We start from the raw sequence: 21,475 nt of genomic DNA, 5'->3' as shown, positions 1-21,475 counted from the left end.
ATTTAAAGTAAGTTTTTATTTATTCATACCAAGAATGATTTAGGATAGAAATTAAAGAAATATAACTGAGATGTAGAATAATCAGTCTTAAGTTCAAAAGCACAGTTATTTTATTATATCATTAATATTTTTTTGTTTATTTGTTTTTTTTGGGTCACACCTGACTGCACTCAAAGGTTACTCCTGGCTCTATGCTCAGAAATCGCTCCTGGCAGATTTGGGGGACCATATGGGGTGCTGGGATTCGAACCACCATCCTTCTGCATGCAAGGTAAACGCTTTACCTCCACGCTATCTCTCTGGCCCCAATATTTTAATATTAATATTTTAATTTTTAATAAGACTTTTTTCCCCAAGATTCCAAACATGTTGTCTTACTCATTCATTTGCAGAAATAATTTTGGAGTCAATTCTAAATTAAAGTTCTGGAATTGATCCATATCATGACATGATATGGCAGTAATGTGTGGGAGATTTGAACACCCACTAGTACTTTCTCTTTTCTAAATAATGAGACTTTTTGGATGCTTTTAAGTCTAGCGACCTTAAAATTTTTTCCCGATAAACAAAATAAAGTATATCTTTTATATTCAGCATAGGAAAGATGCTAAATATAAGCTTATACAAGTGTATAGTTTATCCAAATATGGGTCTGTTTTAAATCTTTAGTTTTGACAAATAAAGAGAGAATAGGACAGGAATAAAATAAAATTTTAAGTGCAACTTTGTTACATTTTATACAATAATTCATATAAGATATTCAAAGCTCAGGGCTTGAGTGTTAGGACAGCTGATAGGTAGGGCATTTGCCTTGAATGAGGCTGATCTGGCAATCCCATATGGTCCCTGGAGCACAGCCTGGAATAATTCCTGAGTGCAGGCAAAACATCTGAGCATTGTTGAGTGTGATCCAAAACCAAAAGAAGCTTTTTTGTATGAAGTTTGGCTAGGGGGGATGGAGCGGTGGTGTAAGCAGTAAGGCATCTGCCTTGCACACGCTAGTCTAGGATAGATCAAGGTTTGATCCCTCAGTGTCCCATATGGTCCCTCAGCCAGGAGCGATTTCCGAGTGCATAGCCAGGAGTAACCCCTGATCATCACATGGGTGGCCCCCAAATAAACAAAAACAAAAAGCAAAAACAAACTTTGACTAGGATGATAGTATTCTACTAAGATAATGTCATGCCAACATAGATAAGTTTGGCAGATATAGAAAGATATATAGAATTGGTGATAGATACAGATAGATGTTAGACAGATGAAGATAGGCAGAAATAGACAGATGCAAAGTCTTACTGCATGGATATCTGAGCATAGAGAGATAAGTGAACACTAATATGTTTCTTTCCATGTAGGAAACATAGTTAACCAATTTCTTCAATAGATTCCTTCAGTTCAACTTATCCACGTAGATATTCTATTACTTATTGTTGATATATATATATATATATATATATACACATATATATATATATAATGCTAATTTCTTGTAACGATAATTGGATATGGATACTCTTGCTGAATATGTCTATAGATATGGACCTAGACAAGCCCCCTTGGACATACATCCCTGAAACTGTGATCCTGGTGAGTTTAAAAAAATTTTTTTAAGGAGCCGGAGCGATAGCACAGTTGTAGGGCATTTGCCTGGCACACGACCAACACAGAATGAACAGTGATTTAAATCCCGGCATCCCATATCGTCCGTGTCTGCCAGGGGTGATTTCTGAGCACAGATCCAGGAGTAACCCCTGAGTGCCGCTGCGTGTGACCCAAAAATCAAAGGAAAGAGAAAGAAAGAAAGAAAGAAAGAAAGAAAGAAAGAAAGAAAGAAAGAAAGAAAGAAAGAAAGAAAGAAAGAAAGAAAGAAAGAAAGAAAGAAAGAAAGAAAGAAAGAAAGAAAGAAAGAAAGAGAGAAAGAAAGAAAGAAAGAAAGAAAGAAAGAAAGAAAGAAAGAAGAAAGAAAGAAAAAAGAAAGAAAAAGAAAGAAAGAAACGAAGAAAGAAAGAAAGAAAGAAAGAAAGAAGGAAGGAAGAAAGGAAGGAAGAAAGAAAGGAAAGAAAAACGAAAGAAAGAAGAAAGAAAAAGAAAAGAAGAAAGAAAGAAAAAGAAATAAGAATGAAAGAAAGAAGAAAAAGAAAGAAAAAGAAAGAAAAAAAGAAAGAGAGAAAGAAAGAAAGAAGAAAGAAAAAGAAAAGAAGAAAGAAAAAGAAAAAAAGAAAGAGAGAAAGAAGAAAAAGAGAAAAAAAGAAGAAAAAAAAAGAAAGAAGAAAGAAAGAAAGAAAAGAAAAAGACAGTTGACAAGGGCATGGGGGTGCCCAAGTTAGAGTTCGGACCAGAGGCTGCTCACCTGCCGGAAAAAAATAAGTAGTAGAAAATAGTAGAAAATTATAGAAAATTACTGGGCGAGATGCTTCCTGTTCCACCTCTATTTCTCTATTCTTTCTTTCAAAGCACGAACCTACAGGCTTCCACAGGCCCTCTCTGACCAGTAAATTATCTTTCTCTCTCTCAGAAATGCCCCTGAGAGTGGCAGAGTTCAGACTGTGAATTAAACGACGTTGTTTCTAACACCCCCTCCCAGGTTGCTTGGGTGGTGGTACTGGGTCGCTATATTCTGATACCCTGGGTGGGCACCCCAGCTGGCAACTGGTCCATCGGCCCTTGCAGCCTTGCAGCTTTGTGGCATTTGCACTTTTTTATTGTCATTTCTACTGAATATAGAAGAATGAATCATACAAAGGCCAATTCAAAATTAATTAAATGCCTTGATCCATAAATTAATAAATTAACAGCAGTCCATAAATTATAGTGAGGAATAATGAGAAGATCCCTTTGTAACATTAATCAAAGGATGTTCAATGATTCAATGCCACTGATCACGTAAAAGCAGAAACAAATTAGACTATAACCAATTAAGAAATTGCTGCACCACAAAGACACTGATTAAATAAAATGACACCCCACATACAAAGAGAAATATTTTTTTTACCATTCACATGATAAAGAATTAATATTCAAGATATTTAAAACTTGGTGACAACAAAAAAATTTAAAAAATTTACTAAAAAATAGGGAGAAGAGAAGAGCAAGTACTGCTTTAAAAGAAGACATACAAATGATTATTAGGTATATGAAAATAAGATATTTACTATCATTAGTAAATAAATTAGTAAATAAAAGTAAATAAAAACAATAATATTACTTTAAAGCAATGAATTGGCCCTCATTGTACACACAATATACTTTCTCTATAAATCAACAAAACGAATAGGTTTTGGTATATATAAATAAAACTGGAAACAAGCAGTGTTTGTGTAGATATTGGGATAAAGAAATACTCATCCACTGTTGGTGGGAATCACAACTAGTTCAGACAATTTGGTAAACAATATGGCCACATTTCAAAAACTTAAGACATGAGCTTCCAAAAATTCTAGCAATTATATTTTGGCATCAACACCTTACACTTCTATGTTTATTGAAGTACTAGTTACAATAACCAACATCTGGAAACAGTAAAAATTTCAAAACAAAACATGAGTTGATATACTGTGATATATTTATAATTAAAAGTAAAGGTGAAAGATATATATATAGATATATATATATATAAAACTAAATACTACTCAGCTATGAGAAAAGATAAAATCATGCAATTTTCTACTACATGAATGAAACTAGAGAGTATCATGCTTAGTCTAATCAGTGAGAAGAGGAAGGACACAATTAGAATGATCTCTCATATGTGAGGTATAAATAATCATAGTAAGGGAACAACAACTGGCAAAGGCAACAAATATTTCTGAAAACAAGTTTATGAAATTGAATTTATCAGAGAGTCATAAGGAGTTCTTGGAACATCATTATAGGGAATATAACACTCCGGTGGTGGCTGTGGTGTTAAAACAATGTATGAAACAATAATTTATTTTATTATAAATTATAATTCCACAATTAAAAATGAGAAAAATTAATAAGACTCAAGTCTATGTTTATTTCTTTCTACCGAATTTTTTTTATTGAGTTTGCATTCATTGCTGTTGGTCTTTTGAGTGATTTACATATCTTAGATTAACCATTTTCTGATGTGTTGAAAAAACTATTTTCTCCCATTTAGTTAGGTATACTTTCAGCTTTAGCCTATAATTATTTATCTATGCAGAAGCTTCAAGTTATTGTAGTCTAATTTATTTTTTTATGTTTATTGAGCTTTGCCAATGGATTCATGTCATTGAAAACATCTTTGTGTGTTTTTTTGTTTGTTTGTTTTGTTTTTTGGTTATTTTTGAGCCACACCTAATGGCACTCAGGAGTTACTCCTGACTCTGCACTCAGAAACTACTCCTGGCTAGGGAGACCATATGGGATGCCAGATATTGAATGCAAGTCAGTCCTGGGTCAGTCTGAAAGTATCTTCGGAGCTGGAGAGATAACACAGAAGCAGGATGTTTGCCTTGCATGCGGGCTAGACCTAGGGTTCAGTTTCCACATCCCATATGGTCCCCTAAGCCTGCCAGGAGCGGTTTCTGAGTGCAGAGCCAGGAGTACTCCCTGAGTGCCACTGGGTGCGGCCAAAAAAAAAAAAAAATGCAGCTTTAAGATACAACTCTTGGAGAGTTCTGCATATGTTTTCTTCAGTATATTTTATCGATGCTGGTTTGATTTCAAGGTCTTTGATTTACTATCAATTGACCTTTGTATAAAGTATGAGATGTGGAAACAACTTCAGTTTTTTGCATGTGTCTATGTTATTTTCCCAGTAACATTTGTTAAAGAGTCTATCTTACTCCACTTGATGCCCCCTGCTCCTTCTTGAAAATTAGTTAACAATATGTCTAGGTATTTGTTTTGGATATTCAATTTAAACAAAATAAAAAGAAATATTTTATGATGTTATGCAAATTATAGAGTGAAAAATAAAGAAAAGTAAGATTATCTTGAAATGGAGCTGGAGAGTTTTACAGTATATAGGGAAATTGCCTAGCACATATGTGGTAGACTTGATTCAATCCCTAATATTCTATGTAGAGAATATCATCCCATGCATTGATATCTGAATATCACCAGGTATGAGTGTAAATCTAGGAATAAGTCTTAAACACAACTGAGTGTGATTAAGGAAAAAATAATACCAATAATTTTATATTACTGGTATTTTTATAATATCTAACTTAAAACATAATTTCCATGGGTCTGTTATTTGTAAAAAAAAAAAAAAGTTAACATAATCCAAAGAACATTAGGGAAATGCATAACATCGATTTCAGAAAGTATATTACAACATAATTTTTAAAATTAAAATGAACATGCAGTTTGTGCTGAGAGCTCTACCACCAGGGAATGTAACTGGATCAGATCCATTTGAAAGATTTTTTGATTTCATAAAGTAAAAAATATATTTACAAAAAGCTAATTATTGATTATCGATGATATAAAGGACACAAAAGCAAAAAATTACTATATACTGCTAGAGTTTTAAATACATTTGGAAATGAATAATTCACAAGAAAATACAACATTTTCAATACGCTAATGATAATTCTCCCTGTTGGAATGTTTTCATTAGTTATGACTTAGGAAGTACCTTGGTGTTCAGGGGGGCTTGCCTTGCATGAACAAGGCTTATATGGCTTTAGTGAAACACTAAATGCATCTCTGGCTGTCTCTTAGATAGAAATGGCTCTGATACGACTCAGCACCACTGAACTTCAGTAGCGTCAACATGCTGGACCCTATCATTGTGCCATACAGCCTTGTTGGAAGTTACTACTTGAATTGGCTTCCAGACACTCTAGGAACCCCCCCCTAAAACAACAAAACAAAAAATATTTTTTACCTAAATGTAATGAGAAGGTATATGATGGTCTTTAGAAAGACATAGATTTAGGAAAAAATTTATGTTTTTTTTAAATGTCTTTAATCAAGCACCTTGATTACAATCATAATAGTAGTTGGGTTCCAGTCATAAAAAGAACACCCCCTTCAACAGTGCAACATTCCCATCACCAATGTTCCTAACCTCCCTCTTCAAAACTTATGGGTTGTTTTATTTTTTTTTTAATATTCTGCTTGCTATTGATAATGAAACCAAAGACAAGAAGCAAGAAAAAGAAGGCTATTTGCTAATCTCAGTTTTCCATTGTCTTGGATGCAGACAGAATAAGAGTTACAGCAAAAAGGGACAGAATTTGGTTATGTTTTGAATGTGGCACAAATAATATTTACTGACTTTAAAATCATAAAGTAATGACTTATAAATTATAAATATAAATTCAGTGAGCTTGCAATATTTTCTTAGAAAATATGGGAATGGAACCAATTTATAAAGGAAAAAGTTGTTTGGAATGTTAGACAACTTGTAGTTCAAAAAATAAAAAAGAGAATCCTGACACAACAAAACATCTTCTAAATTTATAAATTTGAAAGCAGAAGAACATGTGAAATTATATAAAATAAATGCAGAAAAGAGACAAATTGCAATATTAAGCATGAGGCCACAAGAAAACTTGGACATCTGAAAGTAATATAAGATAAAGAGCTTTTTTATTGATAAAAATAATTACTAAAACTGAAATCAAAATAAAAGAATTATATTATAAATAGCAAGTTGGGTGAAAAATAAAGCATTTGTTATGCTTAAATTGCTTTCAGTACATGTACTAAATTAATAACATAGTCAATTTTTGTTTGTTTTTTGGGTCACATGCAGCACCTCTTAGTATGGGTTACTACAGGCTCCTCACTCTGAAATCACTCCTTTCAGATTCATGGGTCCAAATGAGAAGCAAGGGATCAAATCTTTGTCAATCACATTCAAGGCAAATGCCCTACCCACTGTGCTATTGCTTTGGCCCTTAATCAGTTAATTTTCAGCTTTCTGAGTAAAATAGATGTCCTTCGTAAAATGGGCCTATCATAAAATTGCTCAAACTGAAGTTTGGCTTTAGCACTTCCTTTGTATCTGGAAAGAGTAGCAGCAAAAGTAAGAGCCAGGACTCAGAAAATTTTAGTTATTTTCCCAGTATCATTTTTAGGGCGAGATTAAAATTCTCCACATTTCCCAATTATTGGGAGTGTAAGGCTATATGAACTTGATAATTTATTTTATAAATTAGAGTAAAATCCTGAGTAACTTTAGAAGTAAAACAATTGGGTAAAGCTAAATGTAGGGACACTTTGACAGACACTTCCCTAGCTTTCTCAGTGCTGTTAGGAATACTATCATTCACCAGTCAAATATTAAGCTGAGAAGCTTCTTTACTTCAAAGGAAATACTGCCTAGGATACAGAAGCCACACACAGACTGGGAAAAACTATTCATCCGATACTTGTCAGACAAGGGGCTAATATCTAAGATATGCAAGTTACTGACAGAACTTAACAAGAAAACACCATCTAATTCCATCAAAATATGGGGAGAAGAAATGAACAAACACATCCTCATTGCCATTTAATCCAGCCATTATGGAAAACAATATGGAGATTCATATCAAAAAACTGGAACTTGAGCTCCCATTTGATCCAGCTTTACCACTCACAGAGATATACCCTAGGAATACAAAAATGCAATACAAAAATCCCTTCCTCGCACCTATATTCAATTGTGGCGCTATTTACAATAGCCAGACTCTGGAAACAACCAAGATGCCCTTCAACAGACGAATGGCTAAAGAAACTGGTACATCCCCAGGCTGCCTGCCCCTCTGGAAAGGTTTGGAACTCCCTGCCCCGTGTCATCGAAACCCAGAGTGCAGTGCACCTCACTCCAACCCTCACCCCCAACTGTCTGCACCTGGGGCATGTTTGAAACTCCCCGCACCATGTCCCTGGACTCCAAATCTCGCTGGCACCTCACTCCAACCCCCACTCTGGACTGCCTACATCTTGGGACAGGCTTGAAACTCCCTGCCCTGTGTTGCTGGACCACAAAATGCGAGCACACCTGGCTGCCTGCATCTTGGGACAGGTTTGGAACTCCCCAGCCTATGTCACCAGACCCCAAACTGCGAGAAGCAAGCATTGGCGCAAAGAGACTCTCACTTATGCATATAGATCTAGTCAGCTCATACCTAACACCCAATTCCCTCAGATAACCTACAGCCCATAAAACAAGATAGTAAAAACACTGAAGCAACTTGTAATATCCCTATCATACTTAGACAAGCCTCCTGGCTAAGAAAAATAAACTCTAAATAAAATATACCTTTAAGAGCCTCTAATACAACCAGTATAGCAGACCACTTTATTAAACAACCAGAAAACTTAACATTCAAAACCACCAGATACAAAGAAATATGAGTAAACTAAGGAAGACACTAGCAACTGGGGAAACGGCGAGAAATCCTATCAAGTTTCCAAGTCCACCAAAACACAAGAGCCCAATAGATGAGAACCTAAAAGCGTCAATGAATGCCCTAGCCATGAAAATCAAGGAATCAATAGACTGCGAGATTAAGAAATCTATAAACAATTCAGCCAACTCAAAGAAGAACTTTTACAAAATATGAAAGAATCCATACAACTGGAAAGAATCCATACAACTGGAACGAAGGGAAATAAAAAACATGTTAGCAAGCCATAATAGCAGAATTACACACTTAGAAGAACGTATAGAGAAACTTGAGGAAAAACTACAAAACAACAATGAGACAATGAAGTCAATGAGAAAATAAGAGAAAAAACATTGGAAGAAAAAATTAGATACTTAATGAACAAAGATAAAAGAAATAACCTGTAAATTGTAGGAATACCAGAAGAGGAAGAGGGAAAGGAGAAGAACAAGTAGTGGTGGAATTAATGACAGAAAATTTTCCTAAACTCTGTAAAGAGACAACTGTACAAATCAGGAGGCAAAAAAAAAAAAAAAAAAAAAAAAAAAAGAAAAGAAAAGAAAGATGAAATCTTTAAAGCAATAAGGGAGAAAAATAACCCTCAAATAAAAAGGAAGATACATAAGAAACAAATCAGCCTCCCTTTTGAAACAATTTAAGCAAGAAGACAGTGAAATGACATATTTAAACTACTGAATGAAAGAAACTTCCAAACTAGAATACATTACCTGGCAAAACACTCATTCATATAGGAAGGAGAACTAAAAACATTCTTAGACAAAAAAGAACTCACACTCTTTGCGCTAACCAAATCATCTCTAAATGAACTACTCAAAGACGGACTACACAACCCAAACCCCCAATTGTAACAATGACCACTCGACTCAATACAACAGCACAACAACCCTCTCTGGCAGTAATCTGCTTACATGTCAACAGGCTAAATTCTCTCATTAAAAGACACAGAGTAGAGGGGTGGATCAGAAAACAAAAACCAGATAGATGCTGCATCTAAGAAACACACCTAAAAGAACCAAGATAGGCACAGGCTTAGAATTAAAAAATGGAAATCAATTATACAAGCTAATGGAAAACAGTCGGGACAGCCATTCATATATCAGACCGAATTGCATTCAACCTCACAAAAGTGCTCAGACACCAAGACGGTCACTACTCACCAATCAGGGGAACACTATACGAAGAAGTAGTAACTCTGATCAATATTTATGCACCGACTTTAGAGCTAGCAAAATATGTAAGGTATTTGCTTGCAAACCTGGAGAAACATATAGAAGGAAATGTGATAGTAGTAGGAGATTTCAATACTCCACTATCACCACTAGACAGATCTACCAAGCAGAAAACCAGCAAAGACATAAGAGCCCTATATGAGAAATTATGAGAAAATAGAACTAACTTACCTATACAAGGCACTCCACCCCAAGAGAGCAGAATATACATTCTTCTCAGATACACGAAAATATGTTTCACCTCATTTTGGTTTAGCTTTGATATCAAATTAATTAAAAGCATATTTCAGATTTCAGATGCTTCTTCGATTTTCCCAATTATAAACAAATGCCTGTGAGTCATCTGCCATATTATTCTGGTTTGCTTGTTATTAAAGATGCTATTTGACATCAGCCATTTACCCACTTTTTTAGACTCACTCTATTTTAGAAAGACATGTAAAACATTTTGTGAGAATTCATAGGTACACTAGCTTCACAGATGAAAACAGAGGTGGGCCAAGTCCTCACCCTCATCAGCTGCTCAACTACCAACAATTGCCACTTTGCCAGTTATCCAACTTCATCACTTCATCACTGATTTCTATATAGACACCAAACCATCCAAACTAATCTGAAATCCAGATATGCCAGTATTATGGCTGACACCATTAGGACTTTGTTGGAATGAGTGCAGGTACCCTCCAACCAACCTTCTCATATTTCTGGGAGGCCTGGCAGCTAAAACCATGCCACACAAATACTGAAAATACATTCACAGATCTTAAAATTCCTGTACAACTCCAAATTTTTCAATACTATGATCTTAGTAGAAAAACATCAATTTAGAAGTGAATGTGGATTCAAAGCCCTATAATGTTCAGGAACTAAACAAACAAATGAGCAAAAAAAATAAACAAGATCAACTCACAAAAAATAGCTTAGTAAACCTCCTGACAAAGATCTTATTGTGAGATACAATCATTTTCACAAATTTTCTTTTTGCTCTACTTCTTTAAAAAAAAGTTTTATTTTTTTTACCACTTACGTAAAGTAGCAAAATTAAATAATATTTAAAGATGTTAGTCTCAAAATACAAAAATATCAGTGATTAAGACTACACTTTCATTTCTATAATATGTTCCTGATCGTGTAGAGCACCCGAACCCACGAGGAAGAGTCAGAGCGTCCTCTCCTGAGCTTGAAGCCGGCTCTAGGTGTCACTTCTGCGACTGCCTTTTGCCATTGATGATCGTTCTTCCCTTTCTTTGGAAGGAATAGAGGGAGAGGATGCAGTCTGAGTGGTTTCGATAAAATTAAATTAAAAAAAATATATCAGTGATTAACTACAGATATCACACATATCCATACTGCTTTCTGTATTACATATGCATATTAGCGTAAATGCTCTGGCAACACCCATCTACAATCCTTAATCCTTATCTCACTTTCATTTCCCTCCTTTGAAACTATCAGTATGTCTTTATAGACTCTTCTGCATACCTGGTTTCAAGAACATAGAGAAAATGTATTCAAACTGTACAAAAGAGATTTATTTATTATAAATTGATGACAAAGTATGCAAGTTGTTCCCCAGATAAAATGTACCAAGTAATAGTAGGTCATAAACATAAAAATAAAGAAGTGTGTCATGTTTTCCTTATTTAAATAGAAGTAGGAGAGAGATAGAGAAAACTTTTAGGAACATTTAGGTGACAATGTTATGCACTATGTAATGTTATATATATTAAAGAATCTATAGTCAGACATGATTATGAATAAATGGCTGGAAACTAATGAAACAATTAGGCAATTTAAAAACGTTTTTGAGAGTATTGTCTTTTAAGGTCTATTCATTTAAGAATTATAACAATGACAAAAATTTTGTAAGAGTTTAGCCAGTAGGTTTTATTTTTTAATAGTTGCCTCAAGTTCCTCAAAGAAACCTAAGTTTTGACCTGTGAAAGATATAGTTCAATTGCAATGAAGAGATTTGAGAATACTATTAACATTAAAACTAGAATAACATTATGATTTAGCAATTCCTAGTATCTATTTAAAGAACACAATATTAATTCAAAAAATAATGCATAGCCATTTGCAGCACTATTTACTTTGAACCAAAAGATCAATGTTTGATCAATACTGATATTTGATCGAGTCTGAATTAATTAGGTGACATATTAGTTTTTAACTAAACTGAATAAAAGTCATATCAAAATTATGGTTTTACAGTTCCATTCTACTTACACTATTAAATAATTCTTAATAAACTTGAAACTTATTTTTAAAAACTAACATCAGACTAAAATATTCATTTTAATAAATGAATATTTATGTGAAGATAGATTTAAGATCTTAAGTAACAGATCTCTCTGTTCATGAATGAAACACATATCTATTATTATTCTTTCACATGTATTTTCTTGAAATGTAAGTAAACAACACAATTTGAAGTAAATCAACAGGGCTAGAAAAATACTACAGAGGTAAGTTCAACCTTTCATGTTGACCCAGGTTTGGTCTCTGGCATTAAATTTTCCCATGAGTAATACCAGGCGCACTCCTGAGCACAGAACCTAAAATAGTCCCTGAGCAACATTTGGTATAACCATCAAACTAATAAAAAGTTAATATTTAAATAATAATATATCTAAATATGCTTTTTTTAAACTCTTTTAGCTTTCAGAAAATTTTAACGTGACCTATTAAGCACCTTCAACAAATAGAAATCCATTTTTAGATTTCTGAGGAAATAAATGTTGTATTCTAATTAGAGTACAATAAGTTGTTATACGTGCATCCCTGTTAGAGAGAACTGAAATGCTCACTTTTATTTCAGATGTATTTATTATTGTGTCCTTTAAATTATTTAAATGATTTCCCTCTTAAATGATCTGCATAAGCAGTATTCCATACCACTCCTAAGAATAAACCCTAGGAACACAAAAATGCAAAACAAAAATCCCTTCCTCACACCTATAGTCATTTGTAGCCCTATTTAAAATAGCCAGACTGTGGAAGCAACCAAGATGCCCTTCAACAGATGAATGGCTAAAGAAACACATAATGAAATATAGAAACACATGAAATAAAATAAAAAATACACAATGAAATGATAAGCTGCCATCAGGAAAGATGAAGTCATGAAATTTTCCTATACATGGATGGAAATGAAAACTATTTTACTGAGTGAAATGTCAGAGAGACAGAGAGACACCAAATAGTCTCACTCATCTATGGTTTTTAAAAAAAATATAAAATACATTATTGTAAGAATGCCCAGAGACAACAGAGATGAGGGCAGGAAGAACTGACTCACAATATAAAGTTTACCACAAAGAGTGGTGAGTGCAGTTAAGGAAAATACTACACTAACAACTAGCATGACAATGTTAATGAGTGAGAGCAGTAGAATGTCTGTCTTGAATTACAGGCATGGGTTGGGGAACAGGGCAGTGGGGGGTGGGTTATTGGTGTTGGGAATGTTGCACTGGAGAAGGGGGGGTGTTCTTTTTATGAATGAAACCCAACTACTGTTTGTAATCATGGTGCTTAAATAAAGATAGTATTTTAAAATGCTGTAGTTGTAATATACTGCCAATGAAAATATTCCAACTTGTTAAAATAAGTTTGCAAAGCACTTGATAGCAGGCATCACAGATTTAAAATTTAGACTATCTTATCCAGTGCCATATTACATAATTCACATCTATAAATCCCAAAAGAAAATTTGAAGAAATATTAAATCTTGTCACCATTCACAATGATAAAAACAATTGTGGTTAAAATGTAAGTATACTAATATTTACATGATATTCAAAAAGTTTCCTTTTTTTTTTTTTTTTTTTTGGTTTTTGGGCCACACCCGGCGATGTTCAGGGGTTACTCCTGGCTGTCTGCTCAGAAATAGCTCCTGGCAGGTACGGGGGACCATATGGGACACCGGAATTTGAACCAACCACCTTTGGTCCTGGATGGGCTGCTTGCAAGGCAAACGCCGCTGTGCTATCTCTCCAGGCCCAAAAGTTTCCTTTTTAATGCAAATTCCTTATCATTATATTTCTTTCTCAGATGAGTTGATATGGTTTTAGAAAGAAATTAAATAATTAGAAGAGTATATGTAGAGTTAAAATGCTGGTAAGTACCATGATAAATGTTGGAAGAGTTGCCTAATGATAACAAAAAATATGATTTGGAAAGTTTTTCTGTAATTCATGGTTTTGAACAATAATAATTTTCATCCTTTTTCTATTAATAGATGAGAATTATCGTTCACAATAAGTATAAATGTGAACATACTGCTATCACATAGATAGTAATAACAGATTTGAAATGTCAATGTTAGTCTTGTAATTCTAGAGTCTGAAGTATTGTATCAAGTTCATAGTTTAATAGGAAAATAAGGCATACCAATAAAATAACTTTCACATTGTTCCCCGAATATATACCAAAACAAACCAAACTACAAAAAAAATTCATTCCTAATAGAAAGGCTGGAATGATAGGGCAGTGGGTAGGATGCTTGCATTGAATGTGGTCCACCTGGGTTGAATACCTGCTTCTCATTACAATCCCTAAGCATTGCCAGGAGAGATCTCTGAGCATAGAATCAGGAGCAACTCTTGAATACCACCAGATCTGGCTGCAAGGCAACAACAACAACAATAGTCATAATACTATGTAGAACATCTTGTTGCACAAAGCCTCCCTCAAATAGTAGCAGATTGAATAATTTAGTCTCTTCAATTTTCTATAAAAACAAGAAACTCATGACTTCAGGTTACTCACTCTACTGCAGTGCTTCTCAATTATTTTCTGCCATGCCCCCTAGGAAGAAAACATTTTTTGCGCCCCCCATGAGACTGTATATAGTATCTTTATTTAAAAAAAAACTTTAACCTGCAAAACAAAAATATATAAAATAATTTGAGCTGATTTTTTAATCAGAGGTGATGTCTGGATTAATGGCTACAATGAGCACGTTTTGCAATGCAAGACGAAGCGGGGTTTGAAGCAGGACACAGCAACTCTCAGCTCCAGAGACATAAACACGGGGCTTAGCTTGTTATGACAGTGCTTGCCGAGGTCAAGTGCACCCCCCTTTATGAAGCCTCATGCCCTCCCAGGGGGGCGTACCCCACAATTTGAGAAGCACTGCTCTAGTATCTCTGTTTTCTTTACAAAGCAGCTACTTTCCTGCAAACTACCTTCCACAATAGTATATGGCTATGCTTCTTGAAGCGTGGTATTCTTTTAAGCAGTTGGATATGTTAAAAAATGAGGCCAAAGCCAAGGCATAGCAGTAGGGCATTTGCCTTGTATGTGGATCCAGGACAGACATTGGTTCCATTCCACGGAGTCCCATAAGGTTCCCCAAGCCAGGAGCAATTTCTGAGTGCATAGCCAGGGATAGCCCCTGAGCGTCACTGGGTGTGGCCAAAAATCCAAAATAAAATAAAGATCTTCTTGAGATAGTAACTTGTTCATACACTGTGCATTTGAAAAGAGTGCAAAATACAAGAACAGAAAGAGCTACATAAAGGCTATTTACATAGAGTTACATTAAGACTTTCATATTCAAACTCAAATACATTGGACCTACTCTGACACGTGACCTTCTGTAAATTCATTATTATTTCCAGCTTGAATATATCTGAGGGAAAGGTAATTCTCCAGAGAGAATCAGTGTTTGAAAATAAATTTGGACTTTCTAGCACCTGGATTCTCATTTGCCATCTCCAGCTTGTAGGATGAAGCCATTTATGTCATCAATCTTCAGACACTTGCTGGAATGGACAAGGCAGCATACCTGGTAGCAGTAATGTGAAGTTAAATTGTTTCCCCTTTGTGCCAGACACAGACTAAGAAATGAGTTTCAGGTTCTTCTATAATACCTTTTCATCCATGAATAGAGAAAGGAATATAAACAATCCAAGTTTACATGTAGTATGCTGTGATGAGGCAGAATTAAAATAAATTGAGTAGAAAAAACTGAAAATTAGATTCACTTAAGTAAGCAATTAAAATGAAGGTGCATATTTCTAATGACATGGTCATAATTACCATGTTTTTAGTAGAAATGGCTTTTTAAGTACAAGGAAACCTTCCAAAATAAATCTAAAGAACATGAGAAATACCAGAATTGTTCATTGAATTATTATATTTTTGCTTATTTAGCATGTTTTGCAGGAATCTAAAAAGAAAATATTAAAATTATCCAAAGGGTTAAGATAATTTTTTCACTGTGATATAGCCCAGTATAATTAATTACTATACTATAAATAATATTATATTTCATATCATATAATACAAGTAATAACCTATATTAAGTTTATAATAATACATAACTATGTATTACCAAACAAATATATATTTAGCATACAGAATTTATATATGTTTTATTTCTTAATTTTAGTTTTTTACAAATGTTCTCATTTTCAAGCTAAGTAAATATTCTCTATCTCATTTTCTTGTCAATCTGCTCTTATCACACTGCTGTAAATTTTAAGAACCAAAATGAGCAAATATATGTAAGTGATCTAGGTCAGTATTTTTCATAGTTAAACAATGAGAAAAATCTTTAGCTTCTCTCAGTCTACTTGCTAGCCTACCAACACAACCAAGTAAGCACTAGTCATTCATATGAAATGAGAAAAATAGGAAAGAGAGGGATATAGGGAACAAGAGATAACTTTTCCTGCAAATAAAATTCAGCCAACAACTTTATATATTGATAAACAAAAAACATCCTCGCGACACTAGCCCTACTTTTCTTTTCTTTTCTTTTCTTTTCTTTTCTTTTCTTTTCTTTTCTTTTCTTTTCTGTTCTTTTTTATGTTGTTGTTTAGTAGTTGCTTTTTGTGGCTGTTTTCTGTAATTGCTTCTTCATTTTCCTCTTTTATCCCTTTTTTCTTCTTTTAAATCAGGGGTCTCAAACTCAATTTACCTAGGGCCACAGGAGGCAAAGTCGGGGTGATCTTTGAGTGCAAAATCAGTAGTAAGCCTTGAACATTGGGGGGTCTGACCCAAACGACTAAAACAAAACAAAACAAAGAAAGATTTCTCTAGGTCAGGGCCACAAAACGTTGTACAGAGGGCTGCAAAATGCCCGCGGGCTGCGAGTTTGAGACCCCTAGATGGATTCCTCCCAGTTATTTGTTTGTTGTTGTTGTTGTTGTTATTATTTTCCCCCAACAGAACCACAGATCTTGAATCCCTTTTTCTTCCCACAACTTAAAGAGGGGAGCTAACGGTACTAGGGGCAAACCACATGAACATTGAGTGGAAATTAATAATGATCAGGCCTAAATACCAAACCCAAAGTCAACAACAACAGAATCAGGATCTACAGCAAGCTATATACAAAGGGGACCTGTTACACTGGCCGTCCAGGAACAAAACGGGAGACATTGGGATGCATTCTGGGAACAGGAGCAAAGGGAAGTCAACACTGGTGTTGGGAAATTCACTGTCACTCTGTACCTTAAATATAACCGTGAAAGATTGTAATTCAAAAAAAAGTGAAAATAAAATTTTCAAAAGAAAAAAGAATCTTGTAGTGAGGGACACAGAACTTGCTTCAACTTGAGAAGAATAACATTTCTCTACCACTCAAAATGAGCTCAGTGTTCAATTTTACTTTATAAGATATGCCAAAGAAAACTATAAAGAAGGTGAAAGGGCCATTCTTCCAGGCCCTTTTGATCCTCCAGGATGAATACAATGTGAATAATACAGAACAAACATCTTTTAGTGAGAAAACTAAATGACTGAATAATGTCTCTATTTCTGTAGTATAAGTACAACTTCCTTGATAAGCTATTGATACATAATTAGGATATAATTAGCATTCTTGGGTCTACATGAACTTGGAAACTTGTCACAGAATACTTATTTCATGCCCTTTCTCATGATAGATCTTCTCTGAATTTAGTGACACATTATAGAAAATCGCTGTGATCGAAAAGAGGGAATTGTGTATCATTTGGCTTTAGAACACAGCTTTTAATTAATTTGAGTTTTCTTTTGCCTAGCCTATATTATATATCTTGAAATTAAAATTGACATTTCAAGTAAGATAACATTTAAAAATAATTATATTTAAAAGTGTATGGGGGCCAGAGCAGTGGCGTTAGAGGTAAGGCGTCTGCCTTGCATGCTCTAGCCTGGGACAGACAGCAGTTCGATCCTCTAGAGTCCTCTATGGTCCCCCCAAACCAAGAGCGATTTCTGAGTGTATAGCCAGGAGTAACCCCTGAGCGTCAAAGGGTGTGGCCCCAAAACAAAACGAAACAAACAAAAGTGTATGTGTCTGACCACCCGGCCAACTCAGTGTGTAGAACATGAGACTCTTAAAAGTGTAAAATTCAATTTCACTTTTCACAAAGACTAATGTTAAACAAAGCAGAATTAAAAATTCAAACTCTTGGAGCTGCCAAGATAGTACAAAAGGAAGGGTACTTGCCCTGCAGAAGCCTTAATGGAATTTAATGCCAGAATCCAAGGTCTATCAGAAGTGATCTCAGAGTGCAGAGCCTGGAGTACTCCCTAAGTATGCTGCCATCACCAAAACAAAACAAAACAAACAGAAACCACTACTCTTTATCAAGTCATACTTTTGTGGTTTATAATGTGGATGACCTAAATTGTTTTTCTCTCCTTTTATTTTTATTTTCTGGTTCATTTTTTTTATCAGGTTGATGGGAGGTTTGGAGTCACAACCAGTAGAGCTTATGGCTTACTACAGTATTTGTGTTTAGGGATTATTCCTGGCATTGATTGAGGATCATGTTAATATAGTGATTAAACCAGAGTTGGCTACTTGTATGGCAAGCTCTTGACTTCTATATTATCTCAGTAACTCCTCCTATCTCCTTTTCTTGGTGAATTTGTTTTGATTTTCTTATTTTCAGTATAATTCTGGATAGATTCCTATGGTTTTCAAACATTAAAGGACATTTCCTCAACCATATGAAATTCTTAATGAGAACCCCACTGTACTGTCAGACAGTGAAGAGTAGAAATTTCTTATTATCAGTCTCTGCAGTGACATACCATTTGGACAATTAAAGAAGTTATATTTAGTAATATTTTATAACTAAAATAACTTTATTGGGACTATATTATGCCTTTATATCATAGTTAAAATATTTAATAAATAACATCTAAAAAGATAAATTTACTCTATCGTAAGTTGTATCAAAAGTTGGTTTATATCTGGGTTATAGTACAATTTCTATTTTTTATTGTTTGTTTTTTTGGGTCACACTCAACAGCACTCAGGAGTTACTCCTGGCTCTGTGCTCAGATATCACTCCTGGCAGGCTCAGGGGACCATATGGGATGCCAAGATTCAAACCACCAACCTTCTGCATACAAGGCAAATGCCTTACCTCCATGATATCTCTCTGGCCTTATTGTACAATTTCTAACTCGTATTAATATACTGTAAGAAGAAAATAAATGTATATGTCTTTCTCATAGAATAAAATGTTAGATTACAAAAGACTGACTTTGTCAAATGTAACTGATCAGTACTTTTTCAGGGACCATAGAGACATTAGGGTTGGATAACCAACATGCCAGGAGCCTTTAGTTGGCCTTTTGACAGTATGCTTTATGGGTGAAGACACCCTGTATCTCTAAAGCCAATGGAATTTTCTTTCTAATTTTCCCAACATATACTGTGCCTAAGCCAAAAATAAATAAATAAATCACCAAAACCCTGCCCCCCTTTTTATTTTCTTCTTTTAATTTTACTTATATTCTAGATAGGGGCTCCCGCTTTTCCATAGAACCATAGAACTTGAGTCACTTTGTTCTGTGACATATTTCTATGTCTTCCTACAAATTGAGAAAATAAAAAAAGTGGATGGGGCCCAGGGGCCAAGTGGTCTCAGGAACACTGAGTGAAAAAAAAAAAAAGGTCAGATCTAAATACCCAAGCCAAAGTCAACACAATATAATCAAGAGACCCACATTATAACAAGCTAAACACAAACTAGACCTGTTACACTAGTAGTCCGGGGTCCTAGGGGTGGAGGTATAAGATGCATGTGGGGAAATATGGTGGAGGGAGGTCAATGCTGGTGGTTTGAATGGCCCTATTTCACTGTCATTAAACATCTTAAATACAACTGTGAAAAACTTGTAATTCACAATGGCCTCAATAAAACAAAAATAAAAAATGAATAAAATGCTAGAGTCTTCATTAAGTAAATTAGTATTTTTCCCTCACGTTATTTATTTTTGTGGTGTAGTAGTGGGTTTAGGGCCACACCTGGCAGTGCTCCGAGTTAATTATTAGTTCTGCTCTCAAGGATCAATTCTGGAAGTGGTCAGGAGTCCATATATGGTGTCAAAAATCAAAATGAGGTCTACATGCAATGTAAAAATGCCTTAGTTTCTGTATTATATGTCTTCTTCTGGTAAAATAGTTGGTAAATATAATCTAGCATTCATACTCTAAGTCCACATATATTATTAAACAGATATGTAGAGGAATAAAAAGTGCCAACACATACAAAATTCATAAGCATAAAAAATAATCAAATGTAGTCAGGAGACAACTGCATTGTTAACTAACATGTTTTGGTTTTTTATTGTTGTTGTTGCTGTTATTGTTGTTTGTTTGTTTTGCTTTTTTGGGTCACACTGACAGTGCTCTGTGCTCAGAATTCACCTCTGACAGGCTGAGGGGTTATATAAAATGCTAGGAATTAAACAGGAGTCTCTCCAGTGTTGGCCACATGCAAGGCAAATGCCCTAGCACTATGCTATTGCTCCAGCCCCAAGGAAAATGTTTTCTAAAAAGCATGAAATAATTTCAATAGTAGTAACCACCTGTATCAATTGTGTTGAGATTTCTGTAAAGCTGGAGTCACATGCAGCTGTGATAAGGTGCTAAGAATCAGACACAAGGGTCTACATATATAAACTTATGTTCTACCACTGAGCCACTTTCTCATTCATACTTCCTCATACAAGACAAATGGTGTTTTCTTTGTTCAAACTATGTTTGAAGACTATATTTGAATCTATATTTGAAGACTAATGTTCTTCAATAATAATTCAATAATAATTGTAAAGTCTTGATGACTTTACAAATGCTATTAATATTTCAATTCATATGTTCAATATGAGCATATTGGTTATTGTATTAAACTAGTGGCAAAGTGAAACTAGTAGACCTTTTTTAAAAAGTAGCTGAAATGGAAAATGACAAGCTGTAGTAGTTCTAGAAAGTACAAGGTAGAGCTTTTGGGAGGAGTTAGATATTCAACACAAAGAGGCCCTAAAAATCTATGAGACACAGCAATGAATAGTAAACTCATATGGCTGCAGGGTTAATGGAAAATAATGAAACTCAAGTCTAATTTTAAGAATTTTTCTGGGATTTTTGCTTATTTGTTTATTGTTTTGTTTGCGGGCCACATCACAGGACACTCAGGGCTTACTTCTGTGACTCTACGCTCAGAAATCACTCCTGGCAGGCTCACAGAACATATGGGTAGGCCACATGCAAAGCAAAAAGGCTCTACCTGCTGTGTTATTTATCAGGCCTCAATTTTAAGAATTTTCAAGATTTTTTAAGATATTTAAGATTTTTTTAAGATATTTTATTATTACTTTCTGAAAAATATAAGAAAAGGGTAGAAGGGGCCGGGCGGTGGCGCTAAAGATAAGGTGCCTGCCTTGCCTGCGCTAGCCTTGGACGGACTGCGGTTCGATCCCCCAGTGTCCCATATGGTCCCCCAATCCAGGAGCAACCTCTGAGCACATAGCCAGGAGTAACCCCTGAGCGTTACCGGGTGTGGCCCAAAGACCAAAAAAAAAAAAAAAAGAAAAGGGTAGAAAACACTTTTTGCTCACTGTCCTACCAATATCATAATGTTACCATAATGATAAGAA

At 34.7% G+C, this 21,475-nt stretch overlaps 1 protein-coding gene and 1 pseudogene across 1 annotated transcript in view; one reads left to right on the top strand and one right to left on the bottom strand.

The window, feature by feature from the left end:
- Positions 1 to 21,475, bottom strand: part of GRID2 (glutamate ionotropic receptor delta type subunit 2) — a 1,564,419-nt gene that overhangs the window by 916,848 nt on the left and 626,096 nt on the right. The gene's annotated exons all lie outside the window — the stretch shown is intronic.
- LOC126032859 (uncharacterized) lies at positions 10,676 to 10,868 on the top strand (annotated as a pseudogene).

Source organism: Suncus etruscus, chromosome 16 (assembly GCF_024139225.1).
Source record: "Suncus etruscus isolate mSunEtr1 chromosome 16, mSunEtr1.pri.cur, whole genome shotgun sequence".
Taxonomy (NCBI): Eukaryota; Metazoa; Chordata; class Mammalia; order Eulipotyphla; family Soricidae; genus Suncus; species Suncus etruscus.
This window is presented reverse-complemented; position numbering and strand designations above follow the sequence as displayed.